This window comes from Protopterus annectens, chromosome 4.part0 (assembly GCF_019279795.1).
Source record: "Protopterus annectens isolate FY-2018-M chromosome 4.part0, PAN1.0, whole genome shotgun sequence".
Taxonomy (NCBI): domain Eukaryota; kingdom Metazoa; phylum Chordata; order Ceratodontiformes; family Protopteridae; genus Protopterus; species Protopterus annectens.
In genome coordinates, this window is record NC_056733.1 from 597,861,748 (window position 1) to 597,876,854 (window position 15,107).

At 45.2% G+C, this 15,107-nt stretch overlaps 1 protein-coding gene across 8 annotated transcripts in view; it reads left to right on the forward strand.

Annotated features, from left to right (window-relative positions):
- The window catches only part of NCOR2 (nuclear receptor corepressor 2), a 3,277,114-nt gene that overhangs the window by 2,491,543 nt on the left and 770,464 nt on the right, over positions 1-15,107 (forward strand). The gene's annotated exons all lie outside the window — the stretch shown is intronic.

Genomic DNA, 15,107 nt, shown 5'->3' on the forward strand with positions numbered 1-15,107 from the left:
TGGGAACTTGAAGCCTCACTGCATCACACCAGACAAGTTGGTAGGGTAAGAAAAAATAAGATGTTCTTCGTGTTTCACTGTTGCAGTCATCACTTTTGGGTTCTCTGCTTGCAGTAGCCCTTAGTCGGCCTGATTAACAACGTCTTGGGTCCTGCATCAGTTGCTGTCCCTTCTTCCGTGACGTCAGGTCATCAGGGGTATAAAATATGCAGCCAACGCCATTACATCAGTCTTTCTTGCCATGTGGTGCCCGAAGCAGAAGCAGTTCACAAGTGCCAGTCGTCCGACTCCTGAAATTTTCATTTTCGAGTTTCAGAACCAAAGTCCTCAACTAAAAGCTAAGTACCCCATTGGGAAATCTTTTTCTTGCTCTAAACTGATGTCAGTAAAAGTAAATAATTGCATTACTTGCGGAAAGCAAATACCTCATAAATATTTTTATTCGTACTGTATTCTTTGCCTAGGCCCTGACCACGAAGTACCTCGCTGTCGGTTTTGTGCCTTATTTAAACCACAAACTATCCGTGGTCGGTATATTTTTCGCTTCTAAATATTTTGGTACTCTGTTCATTTATCCTGATATGACATTCGGTAAGCCATCCGACTACCAACATTCCGAGAAAATGCAAAGATAAAGACAGAGACAGTTCACCTAGGTCCAAAGCTGCCGACGATGCTTCTCCTAAGCCAGTTCGCCGGTACTCAGTGAGGCGCTTTCGCAGCCCCTGATACCCACTACTTCAGATTCGCAGGCCTCTACTGAGACCCATTTGGAGTCTGGTATGCTGCGAGATGCTTCAAATGTGGAACCTGCGGATATCTCTACCTTGGATGGGTCCAGAGCCACTGTGCAGGCACTGGCTTCTGAGGGTGTATTCAGGCCTACTGACTTGCGTATTAAACCGACGCCATCTTCTTCTTCAAGGCCTAAAACTTGAACTGTGCCTAAAAAACTGACGCCTAAGACCGCATGGTCAGGCCTCTATACCTAAAAAACAAAAGATAAGGATGGCTGAAGACCTTATTACTTTAATCAGGGGAAGCCAGCCTTCCCCCTCTAAGAGACCTAGGACTGAGTTTGCTTATGATACTTCTAACCAGGATTCTGAATTTTCTGTTTCCTCTGATGACCAAGATTTACCCTTATCTGCCTATGAGGATTCTGATGCTGAGGACTCTATTCCCTCTGCCCCCCCCCCCCCAGATAATTTCTCTTTTGGTGAAACCTTGCATACTGTCAGGGAGCATTTTCATTGGGAAAGTCAGGATTTCTCTGATTCTAAAAAGAGGCTTAGGGATTTCTTATTCCTGCCCCAGCACAGGCCTTTAGCCATACCCCTGTATTAGACATTGTTGATGATGCCTTTGCGGAATCTAGCTTGGCCCATGATTCTTTACCTCCTGCTCCCAGAAAACCTGATAGATATTACAGGGTCCCTGACTCTCACAAGTTCATTTTTAAAAAAATCCTACTGCGGATCCTGAGACCATTTCACAGGGACCCAAGGGCATTAAAGCTACTACTGCCAAAAATCCTACCCCTTCTGATAGAGACTCTAGAGTCCTGGATAGATGGGGTAAGAAGGTATACACTTCTGCAACTTTGGCCATTAGGGCCTTAAACTGCCAGTTTCATTTGTTAAAGTATCAGCAGCATATTATTGGATTGCTTAAACAAAAAATGATGTTGATTCCTGATTGTGCTGAAAGTAAGGATTTACAGGATTTACTGCATTCAGCTGAACAAGTTGGAAAACATACTTTGCAATGTGGTTTTAATTCTCTAGAGGCCTCTTGCAGGGCTGGTGTAACTGGATCTGTACTTAGAAGGCATGCTTGGCTTAAGGAGCAATCCTTGCCAGATCATGTTAAAGCGAAATTACTGGATGCTCCCTTAAAACCAGGACCGCCTGTTTGGCAACAAGACAGAAGAAGTTCTTAAAAAGATGGTGGAAAAAGCTAAGTCTATGCAAACTGTTAAAGATTTTTTACAAGTACAGCCTCCAAGATTTAGTAGGCATTGGCCTTCCAAGAATTGGTCCTTTCCTGCCTCTTCCAGACCTACTCAGTCCAAACCCAGATCCAGCAGAGCTCTCAGGCTTCAGTCCCTGGGAATGCACAGGACTAAGCAGTGTGGGGCCTCCACTTCCAAATCTGGGAGTAATAAAACTCCCCCCATGGTAAACTGTCTCAATGACTTCTTTATAAAACTTCCAAGCACTTATCAACTGACTGCCCCTTTGGGGGGAAAGATTGCTCTTCATGCAAAGAACTGAGAACTCATTACCCAGGACAAATGTTTTTTTTTAAATATAGTGTCCCAGGGATACAGATTTCACTTCCACATGTTACCAACCCCAAGCAGGTGGCCAGATCTACCCCCAAATCAGTGGGCAGAGGCCCAAAATCAAGTACGTTCTCTCTTAAGCATGGGGGCTATTCAGTTGGTACCAGAAGAGGAAAAGGGACAAGGTTTCTACTCAAGATTTTTCCTGGTACCCAGAAAAGACAATTCATGGCATCCTGTCCTGGACCTGTCTACTCTAAACACCTTTTTGCTGATTCCAAAATTCAAGGTGCTGACTCCACCAGTTGCATCCTATGCTAGGCAAAGATGCCTGATTGGCAACACTAGATTAAAAGGAAGCATACCTGCACACCCCAATCAGGAACTCTTGCAGAAGATACCTACTCTTCAAAGCAGGCTACACACACTATCAGTTCTCTGCACTGGCCTTTGGCTTATCTACTGCGCCCAGAATATTCACAAAGTGCCTAGCTCCAGTCATTGCATTTTGCAGGCAAAAGAATATTAAAATATACCCGTACCTGGACGATTGTGTAATTCAGGCAGAAAGCCAGGACATACTTTTGAATCATCTGGCCTTTGTACAGAGGGTGCTAACTTGTTTGGGGTACACCATAAATGAAAAGAAATCACACCTGGTACACTGCCAACAAATTATATTCCTGGGGGCAAGCTTAAATACAACTTCCCAGATGGCTTTCCTCACGCTAGAGAAACAAATTCATTTGACAATCTATTTCAAAAAAGTGGCCACAAAAACCCTGCTATCTGCAAGGCAAATACTACAAGCCTTGGGATTCATGGCCACCTGCATTCTTCTAATTCCATATGCAAGACTGCATATGAGGAAACTACAATGTTATCTAAAAAGCCTATGGTGTCAACATTCTCAGGATCTAGAAGCAATGATTCCTATCATACCTTGCCTACGCCTAGAGTTCCTTTGGTGGGCAGAGGCCTGCCACCAGAACAAGGGACTACCATTCACACTACCCCCTGCCACCCAAATCCTAAAAAAAGACGCATCGGACTATGCACTGGGGGGCTCACCTTTCAGGGAAGTGCATTCAGGGCAAATTGAACCCAAGTCAAATGCACCTGCATATCATTCAAAAAGAAATGTTAGCTGTACAGAATGCTCTGACAGCCTTCAAGGACCACATTCTTCAAGGACAATTAATGGTAAAGACGGACAACACCACTGTTGTGTGGTACCTAAACAAGCAGGGGGGGTACACATTCTTACCCCCTCTGCAGACTAGCCATGGCATTGTTGAACACAGCCCTGAGCTATGAAGTGCATCTACAAGCTCAGTTCCTGCCATGAAAACTAAATACACTGGCAGACGAACTAAATAGAAACCTCATGGACCCGCACAAGTGGAAACTGGAACCAAGGATTTTCAAAATGTTGACAAGCAAATGGGGGAGCCCAGATATAGACCTGTTTGCCTCCCCCCAGAACTATCAATTTGGACACAGTTTGCACAAGGACTCCCCACAAACAAGCTTGGAAAGTGGATGCTCTGTCCTTCAGCTAGAAAAATGAATCAGTTTATGCCTTTCCTCCTCTGCCCCTGCTCTCCAAAGTACTATTAAGGATCAAACAAGACAAACCAAGGACGATTTTGATTGTACCAGACTGGCCACACCAACACTGGGTACCCCCTGTTGCGCAGTGTGTCACTGTTTGGCACCTGCCTCTCACTCCTACCCTATTGTCTCAGCAGGAGAACCAGATTCTGCACCCTCAGATTCAAACACTGAACCTAGAAACCTGGCTAATTACCTAATCTCTCCTTTACCATCCCTCAGTAGACCAGTGATGGATATCATTTTAGAGGCAAGGAGGCCTAGTACTAGAAAATCTTATGCTGAAAAATGGAAAAGATTCTGTGCCTGGAACCAATCTCAAGGGATGAGCACAGCAGTGCCCAATTTACCTCAGATTTTACAATACTTAACTGAGATGCTTCACAAGGGCCTGTCTTTCTCCTCGATCAAAATTCACGTCTCAGCCATTTCAGCTTATTATAACACAGAACCTCCCCTCTTCTCTCATCCACTGCTCAAGCAGTTCTTCAGAGGGGCCAAAAATTTACGACCACCCAGGAGAGCTCCAACTCCAACCTGGGATCTTAACTTTGTATTGGAGAAACTCACTCTACCTCCTTTCGAGCCACCTGCTACTGCTGACTTAAAATTCCTTTCTTGGAAAACAGCTTGACTTTTAGCAGTCACTTCAGCAAGAAGGGTATCTGAATTACAGGCCCTTATGGCAGTGGAGCCTTTCATCATCTTTCATGCGGACAGGGTGTCCCTCAGGACCAGTCCCTCCTTCATGCCCAAGGTGGTATCCAGTGTGGCCCTTAATCAGTCCATTCATTTGCCAACCTTCTTTCCTAATCCACAGAACAAAGGGGAACCGATTCTGCGCTCCTTAGATGTGCACAGAACACTTAGATTCTACTTGGGCAGGACTAAACCTCAAAGGAAATCTGAACAACTGCTGGTGGCATTTGCTGCAGGAGCAGAGGGGAAGGCTATTTCAAAGCAAACCATTTCCAAATGAATAGGCCATTGCATTCATTTCTGTTACAAGCACCATGGAAAACCTATACCACAGGGGATCAGACCCCATTCAACCAGGGCTGCATCTACCTCTACAGCCTTTCTCAGAGGCGTCCCTACCAGGGACATCCTAGAGGCTGCTACCTGGAGTTCTGTACATACTTTCACCAAGCATTACCATCTGCCAATTCTCTCTAAATCCAGAGCTGGCTTTGCCACTGCAGTCTTGCAGGACCTTATAGCTGGTGCTAATGCTATCTAAATTCCTCCTCCCATCCTTAGCTTTGGGAATCTACTCAAAAGTGATGACTGCAACAGTGAAACACGAAGACCATAGTACAGTTGTGTACACTTACCATAAATGTAGATGTTCGAGTGTATTCACTGTTTCAGTCCTGGTTACCCTCCCTCCAGCCCCCTTACTTCTTTTGGCTATACCTCTACTCTCTGTTACTATGCTCAAAAAGCTTTTTGGTGTATTTGCTTTTTTGTTGGAGGTATAACCTTGTATATTTATAGATTTAATTGCTTCCCATTAGGGGGGGCACCTGACATCTGGGGCAAGAACAACTGATGTAATGACGTCAGCTGCATGTTTTATACCCCTGACGACCTGACGTCATGGAAGAAGGGACAGCAACTGACGCAGGACCCAAGACTTTGTTAATCAGGCCGACTGAGGGCTACTGCAAGCAAATAACTCAAAAGTGATGACTGCAACAGTGAATACACTTGAACGTCTACATTTATGGTAAGTGTACACAACTGTACTTTCTAGAGTTTTTCGTAGCATCACAGGACTGGGAGAGAGCAAATATACCTTACTTGAAAGATGGAGTGAGGTCCAAGTGCAAGTTCTAAGTTGCATCCATGCCTAGGGTGCCAGGCTAAGTCATCCTGGGCCTCCTCAAAAAGCAGTAGCAGCTTGTAGCAGTGTACCCTAAAAAGTCTATAAACAGGGCAGTAGCCAGGAGAGGCACACCCTAAAAATTGCAGCCATATGAGGCTGCAGTAAAGGAGTTGAGGGGCTTAGTGGGGAAGACCCCTCCCAAGAATCCACATGCTGGGATACCAGAAGCTGGGTCATGCTGTAAAGGAGCATATAAAGGCTCTTTTCCTCCAAGCTTTGGCTGCAACACCTATAAAGACTGTAGATTCTGATAGAAAACCAAAAGCCACTTACTTTGTGGGAGTGATGCCCAGCAAGTGCAAACTGCATGGAACTGCTGTGAGAACCTCTGACAGTCAGCTGTATGGAATTCCCAAGGACTAACCACCATCCACGCCTCTTATAGAAGCAGGTAGGAACAGGGTGCCAGTGGTCCACTCCTGACAGTAATAACAGAATGAAAAAGGAGGCACAGACCCTGCCCTGGGAACTGTGTGAAATTACACTGACTGGAAATTTGAGTGTCCCCAAAGAACAGGGGGGTATTTTTTAACATGAGTTTCGGCCCCTGTCTTTGAAGTGCAGTGACTTTGGAGTTAGTTTATGTAAATGTGGGATGTGTGTACGGCAAAGTTGTCATAGGGGATTGCAGGGGGATAGAACACCCATTTAAATGGGATTGTTGCAATTTTATTTCTTGTGATTTCAACAGGGAGCTCTCAGCCTTTCTTCCATTAATGGGACAAACTCTACTGGTCCCTATGTCATAGTCTTTTCCAACAGTGCAGCAGAACTGGCACTGGATATGAGAAAATGAAGAACAGAGGATAGTGAGGCTGACTGACAGCAGCCCAGCATTTATTCTGGTGACCAAAATGTTGGCTTTCCCAGCTGGTGCAGATGTCCTTCAAGGATGCATCTGCAGTCCTTACATATGGGTTGTCCTGCCTCAGGCAGCCCTTCGGTCGGCCGGATTCCAAAGTCTGGGTCCGGCATCGGCTGATGTCGCCCTTTCCCCGACGTCAGAGCGCCTGGGGTATAAAAGAATCAGCCGACGCCATCTTCCTCAGTCTTTCTTGCCACGTGGTGCCTGAAGCAGAAGCAGTTCGCAAGTGCCGGTCGGCCAGCTTCTGTAAATTCAGCTACCGAAGACTTCAAAAAGCTAAGTACCCCGTTGGGAACTCTTTCTTGCCTCAGCCGATGTCAGATCAAACGCTTAAAGTTAATAATTGCTTGACTTGTGGGAAACAAATACCTCATAAGGATTTCCATTCCTACTGCCTCCCTTGCCTAGGCCCAGACCACGACGTCTCGGCCTGTACTGCCTGTGCCTCCTTTAATCGACGCACTCTTAGGTGTCGGTCGGAGTTTGCAGAGGAATTCTTTGGGGCTAGTTTCTCTTATAAAATGCCGTCGGAGACTCCGACTTCTCATTTAACCAAAAAACGGAAAGACAAGGACCGACACACGCGGATCGTGGTTTTGGCTGAAACCACGCCTAGGCCTACCGCGAGTGTCATGGTCTCGGCTGAAACAGAGTCCTTGGTACTTCCGACCGTGGAAACGGTACAACCGACAGCCTCGGCCCCGGAGGCTTCTTCTGAGTCGGTTTTGGTTTTACCCTCGGAAACCGGTGTTCAGGAAACTACCGACACCATTCCCTTAGACAAGTCCACCCCTGCACGTGGAGCAGCCAGGCCCCCTGCATCCATGTCCATTAAAGCATTCACTAGGGCTAAAGCTGCAAAGCAGCAAAAAACTCTGCCTCCCAAGACTATTTCTCAGGGATCCACTACAGGTTCACAGATACTAAGTTTGGCTGAGGATCTCATTTCCTTAATCAGGGGATCCCAGCCTCATCCGGACAGGGGCTCTCAACCCCCTCCAGACAAAAGGCCTAGGGCTGAGTCCACTGATCCTCAGTCCTCTGATGAGGCCTCTAATGGCTCTGCTCTATCAGATTACCAGGAGGAGGCCTTCACGGCCTACGAGGATTCTGATGCAGAGGAATCCATTCCCTCTGCCTCCCCTCCTGAAGAGCTGTCCTTTGGGGAGACCCTTCACTCCATGAGAGAGCATTTCCAATGGAAGGGCCAGGAATTCTCCAATTTCAGGAAGAGATTAAGGACTTTTCTTCATTTACCTCAGCATAGACCTTTGGCTATTCCTCCTGTTTTAAGTGTCATTGATGATGTGTGTTCTGAGTCTAGCACTACCCCTGACACCCTCCCTCTGGATCCTGTTAAACCCGATAGGTACTACAGGGTCCCGGACTCTCATCATTTCCTTTACAAGGCCCACTCTGCTGACCCAGAAACTATTTCCCAGGGTCCTAAAGGGGTTGCAGCTGCCACTTCTAAAAATCCACTCCCCTCTGAAAGGGAGTCCAGGGCTTTAGAGAGATGGGGTAAAAAAGTGTATACTTCTTCCACTCTGTGTATGAGGGCTTTAAATTGTCAATTTCATATGATACAGTACCAAGAGTATTTGTTAGATGAATTGCAGAAAAAGCTGTCTTCTCCGGAACCCCTAGACCGTAAGTCACTTCAGGATCTGGTACATAATTCACAACAGGTTAGCAACCATTTCTTGCAGTGTGGTTATGATGCATTGGAAGCTTCATGTAGGTCAGCAATGACAGGTGCAGTCATACGTAGACATGCTTGGCTGAAGGAACAATCTCTGCCAGATCATGTTAAGGCTAAGCTTCTGGATTCTTCACTAGAAAAACAAAAGTTATTTGGCTCCACTGCTCAGGAGGTATTAAAGAAATTTGAGGAAAAGGCTAAATCTGTACAAACAGTCAAAGATTTCCTCCAGGTACAACCACCAAGATTCAGCAGAAATTGGCCTTCTAAGAATTGGTCCTTTCCGGAAGAGAGATATCAAAGAGGCAAGAACAGGCGTGCCAGAGGTAGAGGGCAAGCTAGAGGCTCCTACAGAGGACGTCAATGGCAACCTCCTAACCAGCGAGGTAGTGCAGGACCAACAACTGCTGCACAAGGACAGACTCAATGACTTCACCTTGATCCCGCCAACCAGGGCTCAATTAGAAGCACCTTTGGGCGGAAAATTGTCTTTATTCTCAAGAAATTGGCACAGTTTTACAAGGGACAAATGGACACTGCAAATAATAGACAAAGGATACAGGTTTCATTTCCATACATTACCAAAAAGAAAAGGCATGCCAAACCTGCCACCAAATCAAAGGGCAGAGGCTTTAAAACAAATTGCCAACCTATTGCAAATGAAAGCTATAGAAAAGGTTCCTCTCGCAGAACAAGGCCAAGGATTTTATTCCAGACTATTCCTTGTCCCAAGAAAAGAAAAACAATGGAGGCCTATTCTCGATTTGTCCGCACTCAATACTTATCTCATTGTGCCAAAATTCAAAATGCTGACCCTACAGCAACTCCTTCCCATGCTGGGCAAGGGGTCTTGGCTGGTAACTCTAGACCTCAAGGAGGCATACCTGCATGTCCCTATCAGACAAAGTTGCAGAAGACACCTCAGATTTCTTGCAGGTTCAGAGCATTATCAATTCTCAGCATTGCCCTTTGGATTATCTACTGCGCCCAGAGTATTCACGAAATGCCTGGCATCAGTAATTGCACACTGCAGACTTCAGGGGATTCAAATATACCCGTATCTGGACGACTGCCTTATACAAGCGGACAGCCAACAAACTTTGGAAAAACATTTGAATTATGTCATCCGCCTTCTGCAGGCCTTGGGATACACAGTCAACATTCACAAGTCAAGACTTCTGCCATCCCAAAGAATAACTTTTCTGGGTGCGGAACTAGATACAACCACCCAAATGGCTTTTCTCACAGAAGAAAAACAAACACAACTACCGGATTACTTCAAAAATCTGACAAAACAAACTCAGATGACTGCAAGGAAATTCCTGCAGGCCCTGGGTTACATGGCATCGTGCATTCTTCTGATTCCACAAGCAAGGCTGCATATGAGAAAACTACAGTGGTACCTAAGGAGTTTATGGTCTCAGCACAACCACAGCCTAGAAACTTTGATACCACTCATTCCATGCCTTCAAAAGGAATTCCTGTGGTGGGCCCAAACAAGCCAGTCAAACAGGGGTCTGCCTTTCAGCAAACCAGTAACCAACCAAACCATTACCTCGGACGCTTCAGACCATGGATGGGGAGCACACATGGAGGAAAGATGCATCCAAGGACTATGGTCTCAGAAAGAATTGCACATGCACATAAACCAAAAGGAAATGCTGGCAGTGATACATGCAATCGAGGCCTTCAAGGACTTTCTACATCAAGGCCACCTGCTAATAAGGACAGACAATACCACAGTTATGTGGTACATAAACAAGCAAGGAGGTACACATTCCTACCCACTTTGCAGACTAGCAATGAATCTTTGGGAACTTTCCCTAAAACTCAATATAGAGCTGCAATCCCAGTTTGTGCCAGGAAAAGACAATATACTGGCGGACAGCCTAAGCAGAAATGCCATGGATCCACACGAATGGATGCTACACCCAGACATCTTCCTTCAGAAAACACAATTTTGGGGAAGGCCGGACATAGATCTTTTTGCCTCCCACCACAATCATCAGCTGAAGAAATTCTGTTCAAGGACATACCACCCACAAGCATGGAAAGTGGATGCCCTCTCTTTCAGCTGGAATACTCTAACAATGTATGCATTTCCACCTCTTCCACTAATGTCCAGGGTCTTACTGAAAATCAGGACAGAGCAGCCAAAAGTGATTCTAATAGCCCCGGATTGGGCGAGGCAGCACTGGTACCCACTGTTACGATGCCTGTCGCACACGTAACCGTGGCCTCTACCACAATGGTCACTCCTTCTAACACAGCACAACTACAAAACTCTGCACTCCAGCCTGAAAACCTTGCAGCTGACAGCCTGGAGAATACCTTGACTCCTCACCAGGAAGAGCTATCCAAGAGAGTGAAGGATATCATCATGGAAGCTCGCAGACCTTCCACGAGAAAAGCATATTCAGCAAAATGGAAAAGATTCCACACTTGGAGCACCGCAAAGGGCCTAGATGCCACAGTAATGAGCATGGCACATATCCTGGAATACTTGGCAGAAATGCTCCACAATGGCCTTTCTTACTCTTCCATAAAAATTCATGCTTCAGCAATTTCAGCAGAATACAATACTGATCCACCTGTCTTCTCTCATCCTCTCCTAAGGCAGTTTCTAAGAGGGATTAAAAACATCAATCCTCCAAGAAAACCACCAGTGCCTACATGGGACCTTAACTTCATGTTGGAAAAGTTGACTCTACCTCCCTTTGAACCAGCAGCATCTTCAGAGTTACAGTTCCTGTCTTGGAAGACTGCCTTCCTTCTGACCATATCCTCAGCAAGAAGAGTATCTGAATTGCAGGCACTCATGGCAGTACAACCATTTCTTATTTTTCATCAGGACAGAGTCTCTTTGAGAACCAATCCTTCATTCATGCCAAAGGTGGTATCCAGGGTCTCATTGAACCAAGCTATTCACCTGCCTGCCTTCTTTCCAGATCCGCAAAACAAGGGAGAAAAACTTCTGCATACCCTGGACATTCACAGACAGTTACGCTACTACTTGGACAGAACTAAGACTTTCAGAAAAACTGACCAGCTGTTGGTAGCATATGCTGCAGGCATCCAAGGCAAAGCAAATTCCAAACAGACAATTTCAAAATGGATAGGAAATTGCATTCGATTCTGCTACTCTTATCATGGAAAAACTGTGCCAGCTAACATCAGGCCTCATTCCTCCAGAGCCACAGCCACCTCCACAGCCTTTTTAAGAGGGGTGGCTACCAAGGACATTTTAGAAGCTGCTACATCGAGCTCCGTGCATACATTTACCAAGCATTACAATTTGCCCTCATATTCCAGATCCAGAGCAGGCTTTGCTACGGCAGTCCTGCAGGGCATTTTAGCTACACCATCATTTCCTTAGATCCTACCACCCCCAGCTTGGCTATGGTATTCTACCCATATGTAAGGACTGCAGATGCATCCTTGAAGGACATAGTACAGTTTTGTACCTACCATAAATGTAGATGTCCGATAGGTATGCATCTGCAGTCAGGTTTTCCCTCCCTCCTTCCCCTCTGTGGTATTTCTTGGGTACTTATCCCTCTTATAGCTAGCTGGGGTTATCTATTATGGTGTATTTGTTTTTTATTACTGCGCATGTTTGGAATATTTTGCATTTCTCCAAATTTAGCCTTCCTTAGAGGGCACCTGGCATCTGGGGCAAGAAAAACTGAGGAAGATGGCGTTGGCTGATTCTTTTATAGCCCAGGTGCTCTGACGTCGGGGAAAGGGCGACATCAGCCGACGCCGGACCCAGACTTTGGAATCCGGCCGACCGAAGGGCTGCCTGAGGCAGGACAACCCATATGTAAGGACTGCAGATGCATACCTATCGGACATCTACATTTATGGTAGGTACAAAACTGTATTTTTAGGGTAGTGTATTCCCCCAGTGATGCAAGTCTGAGCTGTATAAGGGAGGCCTGTAGAGACAACATACAGAGGAGCTGGATGTAAAGGATGCTTGTCCTTGCTGTTATGGTAGAACAATGCTTTCTCTTCTTCAAAGAAGAAAATTAGCAGGGGATCAAAAAATGGAAACTTCACCTTTGTTAAGGAGGGGGAGACCTGCTTTCTTTTAAGGAAGACATTCAGCAGAGCCTGGGATGTCTGACCAAACAATACTCCCTGCTGGACTTGAGAATCAAGAATACTGGCTCTGAGACAGTTCTCCAAAAGGATGACTGCAGTTGTGTCTGTCTGTGCAAGAGATATTCAATCCTGCAACCTAACCACAACATCTTTGCAATCTATATTACTGTGGGCTACCCGAAAAGACATAGATTGGGTCTAAAAGAGGTCCTCCTTAAGCTTTCGCTCAAGAAGGCTCTTGAGCTTTTCCAGTGTTGATTCTATCAGGAAGTACTTGAATTAAAATGTAAATTTGATGGTTCGAAGCTCCAGTATGACAGACAAATATACACTCTTACCAGACTTTTACAAAGTCCCTACACTTTTTGTCACATATCAAGAGAGAGAGAAGCAGGCTGTGGTCTATGCCATCTCTGATTACCCACAAATATAACACGGGAGTTAACTATAGGATACTTAGAGAGTACATTAAATTAGTAAGCCACTGACCTATATTGGGCACCAGCCTTCTTAGAGGCCACAGTGTAAAGAGTGATGGTGTATTGAGACTTGCAAGATGGCATCCTTAAAGATTTATTCCAAAGGGGATAAAGGAGAGTTCACTGGCAGCACCGGGGAGGTACAGCGGAGAAAATTGAGATAGAGGCAAAATATGCTAGATCTCATGAGCTCTAAGGAATCTCCAAGTGAAAGGCCATTAGGGTGCACAAGGAGTGCAATGGCTCATTGTCCTTGCCCCCACAAAGACAAGGGCCTTGTAACTATCAGGCTTCCAAGGAGAGCCTAAAGGTGATGGAGCCCTTTATGTTCCAACTGCCCCAAACAAAGATCATGCACCTACTCACTAAAGGTTGAGTGTATGCTACATGCCCATCTGGTGTAACGTAGACCAAGGTTCACACCCAGCTGCACTTTGTGCTGACATCACATCAAGGATGTTAAGGGTGAAGTGCATCGCCAGTGACCCTTAGTCCTGCCGGCAATCAAAATGTGTTTGCTATCCTGCACCTGAGCTTTAGACACTGATGCATTCTCACTCATTCATCCATTCATAGCTGGGACTGACCATCCCTTTTGAGTGTGGAAGGGAGTCACATGAGAACAAGTCTCAGCCACGGCAACCTCTTCACTTGAGGATCTGCTTCCCTGAGGTCAGACTGAGTGGGGCAAGCACTCTGAAATGCATCCAGTGTGGTGGGAGCCAGAGGTGAGCCTAGAATATGCTCCATCCCCTGTTAACATGAGATGATACCTGGCCTTGCAAGGACAAGAAGTCCACACAAGATGTAGATATCACTGTATTAAGGCAAGACCTTGACCAGTTAGCCTAAGTTCAAGTTCCCACTGGTGTACCTGTGGTCTTCTGCTCAGCCATGAAAGGGACCCACCTGGCAGTACTTCAGGGGGTTTCTTGATATTATTCTCTGATTCAGATGAGTTTCAAGTGCCTGAAGAACTTAGAAGAAAAGGAAATGGAAACACAGGGTTCTTTTACGGATAACAGAATATCTCAAATTCTAAACATTGCAAGTTACAGAAAAGAACTAGGGCCATTGTGGGTGAATATGTTTTTGTAGTCATTGTATTATGTCATTGATGTCATCACTCATGCGCAGCAGTTCATGAGTTAGGGAATGTAAGAGAAAATCATGCAGAATTGTATTTGATGGAAAGTTGAACTTTAACCACTAGATCCCTCAGGGAAGATACTTGATGCTGGCTCTTGTAGTTATATTTGACTGCTGTGTTGAGAAACTTCAAATCTGTACCCTGTAGTTATTTTTTTTTCATGCTAGCTTAGTTTCATTTTCCTAATGTTTTTGTGATAGTAATTGTGCTAGCTTATGCACAAATAATACATTTGTCTGGCTTGGGTTTTTTAGTAGTAGTTTGCCTTGTGCCCCACACCTTTGCTCTACCTGCACTACGGTTCAGGTGAGGCTTAGCTGTACTTGTTGACTGATGTGTAAAACATCCGGCCATTGGCACTGAGTAATCCCGTTCAGTGACAAGGATCAGAAGCTACTTCCCTACAAATTTAAACTTCACAGTGACATTTTACCACTGATTTAATAATCTGATAATTTATTGCCACATTATTGTTAAGATTTTTGTTAAGAGGTGAGAACAAGTTAATACTGTTTAGTGCTTCGTGCTCAGTACAGGTCAACATCAGCTTGTAATTTTTCAGTGCTGAGACTATAAGAAAAGAAATCTTGTCAGAGTGATGTTTCCTGTCTGAAGGTCTTGCTTTGGAGAGCAAATGAGTATCTGTTGATATGAAATTGTGAATTGTTTTGCCTCGGTGCAGCTTTGAGGTTTCTGGGTATTGTTAGAAAGTACCCATTTTGTGGCATAGGGAGATCCACTATAGTTAATTAGCATCACTGAAAAAGATGCCTGCACCTTTACTACATGAATTGGTATCTTATTGACACTTGGAGGTGGTCTGCTCCATCCTGTGACTTGTCTCACTGATTGGAAAACATAATGAGGCTGTTCTGAAATATGGAACAAGCAGTAATATTCATATCTTAGGTCCCCCCATCCTTTCATAACATAACATCATTTACCGCCCATTGTCTGTGGTTTGCCCCGTTCCATTACATGGCACATAGAATGCAGGTTTGTTTGCTTGGATCTC